The sequence below is a fragment of the Helianthus annuus genome, chromosome 17 (genome assembly GCF_002127325.2).
Source record: "Helianthus annuus cultivar XRQ/B chromosome 17, HanXRQr2.0-SUNRISE, whole genome shotgun sequence".
Lineage (NCBI taxonomy): Eukaryota > Viridiplantae > Streptophyta > Magnoliopsida > Asterales > Asteraceae > Helianthus > Helianthus annuus.
In genome coordinates, this window is record NC_035449.2 from 46,034,706 (window position 1) to 46,042,746 (window position 8,041).

An 8,041-nucleotide genomic window follows, 5' to 3' on the forward strand; every position below is an offset into this window, starting at 1 on the left:
TATTATTGGCCAATAACAGTAAGTTGGAATTATTTATTTCCAATTTGCCTATATAATACGACTTGATTTTAATTGGTTTCATAAGTTCAGAAAAAATTAAGCATGAGCTATTTGGAATAATTTTGTGTGTAATGATTCTAGAGAGAACCATCACACCTATTACTATCTGAATTACCCTTAACCTGAGTTACCTAAACAAATACGAAATTCACAATAGTACTATTATGTAGAATTATCACTATTAGGGGACTCGGGGCACTGCCGTTATACTTTGTATAACGCGTGGTGAGATAAGTCCGTCCCACCGCCACCATATTTGATAACGAGTGATGGCTTGTTTCAAAGTTTAACGCGTGGAAAAATTAACGGCGTGATGGTTTGGGTTTGTGAGTGGAATTGTTGGTTGGGGGGAAATTGTTGGGTGTGGTGATGAGTGATGACCACCCCCACTAAAAATGGTTGTGAGTGATGGAAAAATGGTCAATGACATGGCGAAACTTGATTGGTGCTTGTGAGTGATAAATTCTATCACTAGTGAAACCACCCCTAGTCCCCTTAGGGCTGTAAATGAACCGAATGAATACGAACAAGGTCATGTTCGTGTTCGTTCGTTAAGGAAATTAACATGTTCGCGAATTGTTCACGAACGCATACCGAACATAAGTTTATGTTCGTGTTCGTTCGTTAAGGAAATTCAGTTGTTCACGAACAGTTCGTGAACACTTGTCTCGAACACAAATGAACACAAGCAAATAAAAACGAACGAAAACGAACATTTAACTTGAAAATAAAAATAAAAACATTGATATCCTTAAACTTTATATAAGTAGTTAAACACAACCATTAAATGATAAATCAAAACACAAGAAGTCTACTACACTACCAAACAATGAATCAAGTTTAACTAAGTTAGACATAATTATCCCAAAAAATGATTTAGAATGTCCAAATTTTAGCTAACTTAGAAAAATAGGGTTTCAAGTTTTTAATAGATAAAAGGTTTATTAATTATTATTTTTTAAATATAATCAAACGAATACGAAGGAATATGAACGAACGTAACCGAACATATTACCGAGCGTTCACGAACGCAGTCGAACGAACGAGGCCTGTGTTCGTGTTCGTTCGCTAAGCTAACCGAACGGAATTTTTTGTTTGTGTTCGTTTGTTAAGCTAATCGAACGAACATAAACGAACTTCCCGCCGAACGGTTCACAAACTTTTCGCTGAACGTTCGGTTCGTTTACAGCCCTAAATCACTATATTACCAAAACTCTCAATAGTACTACTATGTTCGAAATTCACAAAAGTACTATTATGTAGAATTATCACTATATTACCAAAACTCTCAATAGTACTACTATGTAGAATTATCATTATATTACCATTAACGTGAGTTACCCTAAACAAATACGAAATTCTCAACACTATTATGTAGAATTATCACGATATATTAATTTTGAACATTCTGTGAAATAGTAAACTCTTTGAGTTTTGGTTTCAGCCATAAAATTTTGTTTGGTTGTCACATTTAATCCCTTGTTTTTTTTTTCTTTTTGTTAAAGATTTTTTCTCGTTACACTCAATTTTCAAAGTTTTTAATCAATACCCTTATATTCTAAAAACAGAAAACTTACCATCTAATTTTAGCAAACCCATGTTAAATGCCAACAATAGTGACACCCTTAACCACATTATTCATACAATCATTCCCTTACTACAAAAACCTTACCATTAGTATGCTTGCATACAGTGGCGAAACTAGAACATTAATTCAAGGGTATCCTAAATTTTTTTTTTATCGTGCAATCATACAATATTAAAAAAACGACAATAAATAAATAAAGTAAAACACATATCTAATAGATTTGTCCTCTTCTTTTTTTCATAGCTTGAAATCGTTCCATCACATCATCGTCTTTTACTTCACGTAAAAAATCCTTTCCGACCGCACAAACCATAGGATTGTTCAAAAATTGCGGGCCCATTCGATTGCGTAAATCCGTCTTGACAAACTTCAATTTCGAAAAACATCTTTCAAAGGTTGTGGTTGCAACCGGTAAAAGCAAAGCTAGCTTCACTACCCAATAAACTGAAGGAAAAGAACTATGTGTTCCCGTTTCAACCATAACACACGCAAGATCACTTATTCTATTCAAGTTTGCAAATTTATCACCATCGCTTATAGTGTGACGAAATGGACAATTGGGATTTGGGCTTATTATTTTCAATTGATTAGTATCCTCGTAGTTGTGTCGTGCCGTGCATTAAAACTTCAAGGCAATTGGGCAATTATTTACAATCTTTTATTATTTTGGGCTAACATATTGGGAAATTAGGCTTATTATTTACAATTTTCAATTGATTTGGGTTAACATATTGGGCAATTGGGATTTGGGCTTATTATTTTCAACTGATTTGGGCTTACAGACTCTTTTTTAGGGGTGTCCTCGTAGTTGTTTAAGGGTATCCTTGGTATAAAAACCGGAATTTTTTTTTACACTACCGATAAAAAGTTGAGCCGTAGCCCGTGCTACGGCTCGGACAACATAAGGTCCGCCCCTGCTTGCACATGAAAGGATGTTTGTGGTCATAGCAAGCTAACATTCTGATCCATTTCTGGATAAAAGAAGAGCGACAGTTTGGTCAGGAGATGATCCTGAAACATCCAAATCTTCATCAATGGCCACCAGTAGCTTGGTCTTCTCTTTGGTTGCCCCCATATCACCATGTAAACCCCAGCAAAAACTACCATAGCTCCAATGACGTTACATATACGAAATTAAAGATTCAAGAACAACCCATGGTCAACCGGTTTCTTTTAACAATGAATCAACAACCTAAAATGGGTTTGGATTAGTATGAACTACAATCCATGTTTGTAACACCCCAAAAATTCTGTCCAATTATGTGATGACACGTGTCCAATTCTCCAGCTAATCCAGACTATGTGGAGGGAGAAACCTCCAACTAATCCCGACTATGTGGAAGGAGGAAGGACCTACACTGAGCGTTAACTGAAACGTATTTTGAATCTCTGACTAATCCCAGCTCTGGGAAGGAGAGAGAAATTATTCTTGTGCGTTAACTAAAACGCGTCCCGGATCTCCGACCAATCCCAACTACGAGGAACGAGAGGGACTAAAAGTGCCAATTGGCCAAAGATGTAAAGTCCAAGGACTAAATATGAAAATCTCAATTTTTGAAATTCTGGAGGTCCCATACGGACCGCAATGTTAACTCCTTACGGTCCGTAAGGAGGTTTGAAAAATAGTGCTCCAAGGGGCCTTACGGACCGTAAGGTCCAAAGGCATACAATCCGCAAGTCAGTGTGGTGGGTAAGCAAAACAAGGTCCTTACGGACCGTAAGGGGTTGATGGTTACGGTGCGTAAGCGACCTGCGGATCAGAAAACAGCTGGCAGCAACAACAGCCTGTTTTGCCATCTTGCACCAACTTAACACCCTCTTCTTTGGTTGCTACACCTCATGGGGCACTTGTACACATCTGAGAAGCCTCCCCAACACATGGCATGATCTTGTGGTGTTTTTTGCATCTATAAAAAGGCTACTTGATCATCCATTGCACTTGCTCATTCTCATTTTCTTAATCTAAACTGCTTGGAGCTCTCCTCTGGACAAGAGGACTCCCACTCTCAGTTATATTCTGCTCAAACAATTCCAAGTAAGTGTTTCTCCTTAGTCTTTTTCATTTTATTTAGTTATTTGAAGTTTAAAGTCAAACAGATGATGTTCTGTTTAACTTTAGTTTCTGACCATTTTCGTCAAGGTAAAGTTCAATCTGAACTTTCCTACGTGATCGTAATAACGATAGTGCGATCCCTCTATGATCATATTTTCGGATTATTATGTTTACTTGTCGAATTGTTAAGTTGAGCATATTACGTAAAAGTTGAATTTTCGACTAAATGGTATAAATGGTTCTATAACTTGTAATTAAGTTGTTTTGACATATATACAAGTTTTATAACTTACATAAACTGATATTAACCTGCTCAACTTCTCCAATTCAGTTTAGGGTCTCGTTCTATGTCAAAAGTCAAGCAGTTGACTTTTGCTTTGACTTTTGATTCTGACCGTTTAGTCGACGTTTAGACATGTTTTAAACTTGTTTTAGGACCATAATATTGTTGAGCATAACTCTTTGAAGTTATACCATATGGTCATTCTGTTTGATGGGTTTAATGAAAAGTCTTGAATATGTTGTTAAAAATGACCACAATGCCCTTATGTGGTCAAATGAGCTAATTGAATAAATTTAAACTAAACCAAACTTTAATCTGACTTTGTAATAGTACTACAACTAAAAATATATTTTTACTACTTAGACTTGTCGTATGCCCATTCGACCTTCAAAACCCGTCTTTATGCGCATAACTAGTTATGCGAATCTAGTTCGCATAAACTAGGCATAACGGATCAAAACCTTTTAAAACCTTTCCAAATCAGAATGTTGGTTTAATTAACCTTTATCCAATGAGTCCTTACTCTCGGATAGGTATAAATCACATTCTAATCAATCTACGCTTAATATAGTGAATTAATCTTACTCTTACATAACGGGTCGTGTCAAAGAAACTAACCTATGACCCGTATACATTCTGAAAAATAGCTAAATCTGTTCACTCCGGACTATAGAACCCCCTGGATATTCGGACTTGAGTTTAATACTTTGTCTTTACGACATTTACTATATTGAAAACCGTTATCGGTTGGAAGCTAGCTAAAAGGTAAATACTCTTAACTTATTTTCTTTGAAAACTTGGGGTATGGCAAATACGCCACTTGGAGCGGGTATTACATAAATGAGTTGCCTATGATAACCCATAAATGTAAGAACCCTGTTTAATCCGTTATATTTGATAACTGAAACAATTGGGAGTTACTGGTATCGTGTCCGGGCGTCCCGATTCATGAACTATTATGTCCATACAAAACAACATGCCGGGGTAGGCATACTGACTGTAAAACACGTTATTCAACTTTGGTGTACACCTTAATCATTATAGCACTGAAAATGACCGGCTTTGGTATCTGGTTCCCATTGTATGACAAATATGTAAATCTGGTGACAAGACAAAATCCCAAGAAATATTAAATGATTACCTACGGGTTTTCTCTATGTATAAAATCATTTTTGAAAAACTATTTTCAAAATGAGTCAGTTAATTGTATTTACCAGCGAAAGTTGACGTATTTTCAAAAGATTGAATTGCAGGTACCAAACCTTGAATATTAGGCTGGGAATCCGGGTCGGCTATGATAAAGGCTATGGAATTTGCAACTCCTAGCTTAAGGCCTATGATGTCTAAGCTTCGTTTTATCTAGATCCCGTCTGTGAGCTTAAACTTGAATACTTGAACATCTTTGTATTTTGAATATTCGACACTTTTAGATTTTATGAATATATTTTTACCCTTAATACTTCCGTTGCATTATTATTAAATTGTGATAACAGCTACCCAACCGTCACGACTAAACCATCCGGGCCCTCCGGAAATCGGGGTGTGACAATGTTCCAACCGTCACGACTAAACTCAAGTTAGGATTTTGAGATGAAAATTAAAGATTAACACTTTACCTTCCTAAATGAAGGGGATCACCAAGAAATGCGACACCCGTGATCATTGCAATAATGATAGAGAGGGGCGAGAACATAGCCACAAAAACTGGACCTTTCTTCCGTAAGCACCAAGTTAGAACACTATTACGACCTATATTTGAATAAACCGCCTACAAATAGCTAGAACAAGTCAATCTACCAACACCAAGATAGACGTCTTGCATAACGTGAAAAACTGGTCTAGTTACCCCCAAAATAACACCAGTCACGCCAGTTACAGACTGAAGCACCCATGCATTTCGATCTCGTTCTAGGAAAGGCGAAAGAGCCATACATTGGATTGTCCCAAAGAGGCAATAGAAAATAACAATGGTTTTTTGATCCGGGTACTCTCTCGTTGTCGCTGTCTAGATGCGTAGATTAAGAAAGGGTTAATTACATATTTACAACATATTACATTGTATGTAATTTACTATTTTACCATTGCATATAACACGATACAATTATTTGCATGCAGATCTTACTTGTAAAACATTCCATATGCAACTATATGTTCCACCGATAAGAATTACAAGGCCCTATGGTGAATTTCTTCTTTACAAACACATCAATCATGACAACTAATCAAATCATCATAGTAATACATAAGCACATATAACAACCCTCCTAAAATATTTTTGACACTCCTAAAATGATTATAGCATACCTATATGCCTTAAAAGACACCCCGTATACGAAAAAATGTCCCTAAATACCTTTATTTTATAAAAATTAAAAAAAATCAATTTTTATGGTCCCTGGCGGGCCGCGACAGACTTCACATGAGTCTTACGCGGGCCGCGAGCGAGAGGACAAGAGGCACGCCGCGGAGCTGCCACGTGTCACACGTGTCGAGGCTATACCGGTGACCGGGCCAAGCTAGAGCCTACCCGGCCTATGTCGCGGGGAGCGAAGGCCTCTTGTGCTTCCTTCGCGGGGCGTGACAAAGTGCCTGATCAGCACTATAAATAGGATCGATCGAATTCAGTTGCAAACCGTTCAAAATTTCAAACTCTCTCTCAATTTCTTATAGTAGAAGTAATACTCGGGTGTTATACCCACTAAAATAGCGAAGCCCTGCCTTGATGTAAGTATCATAACCCCTGTTACGTATTAGATACGCTGCCCGATTGATCTAGTGCTCCGTAACGGCTGTTGAGGCTCTGCCCGACGTAGTCGTTGGAGTTCTGACTCGGGGAGGGTATAACTAATGTAAAATTGGGTTATTATACTAACGCGTGTGCATTATTTAAAATTTATAGATTATAACCAGGAAGCCACAGGAAATTACCTAAGATAGCAATGTGAGTAATCTCCTTTATGCAAAACCTTTTTGTAAACTGTTTTTACAAAACCTCAATTGTTTTTACACTATAATTAACATTGATTGAGTATTTGTAATTCTACAATTATCGTCGGTATGTTGGGGTTTTGTATACAAAATTTGTTATTACACTGTGAGTAGTAACATGACCACAAGTCGGGTTGACAGTACCGTGGGTGGTAATTAAAGTAGAAATATAAACAAATGTAATTGCGAGATCGCCCTCAATACTGTAAACTGATAAAACCTGTCTTGATTAAATTGGGATTCACTCACCAGTATTTCCCACTGACAAAATGTTTTTAAACACATTTCAGGTAACCAAATGTGAAAGCCAATTAGAAGCCAGCTGGACAGCACTGAAGGCTTGGAAAAGTGGCTATAAAAGTTACCTAAATAAAGAAGATGTTTTATTCCAATAAAATAGGATTTATTCCTATAAACCTATTTGTAACGAAAATTTGGGTTTTATCCCAATAAAATTATTATTATAAAATGTGGTGTTTTACTCTGATAAAATACTTCCTAACTACGGTCCTGATGAAATTTTCGTTGCCAAATAATGATAAACACCGATACCACCATCTCTGAGTAGGCCGCGGCCGCCCGCCTCTCGAGGCTGGGGTCGGGTGTTGCGACAGAAGGTGGTATCAGAGATACAGCCACTGATTTCAGCCACAGAAGTGTTCTGCTGAAACCAAAATTTTATTCATTGTGTTAGGAAATAATCTACGTGATTACGTGCATATCTGTATATTATTATCTTGTGTTATTTGACAATTTGTTAGTTTACAGTATGAGTGATCAAGGATCATCAGACGCTTATCGTCAATTGTCCAGCTCTCCTAGGGACGAAGGAACTTCTTCCCAGCCTAACCCCTCGGGGTATTCGGCGACACCGAAGAAGGGATGGGATTTTCGTATTAAAAGCACAATCTGAAGAGCCATTCCCTCCCAAGAAGAGAGGATGGTTCAGCAGAGGAGCTTACGAGCTCGGAAAAAGGATGAGAAAATTACAGTAACAACGAGCTTTAGCAGCTGCGAATAGAGAAATGAACGCTCAAACTCAGGATATGATCAATAGGAGACTAGCCAA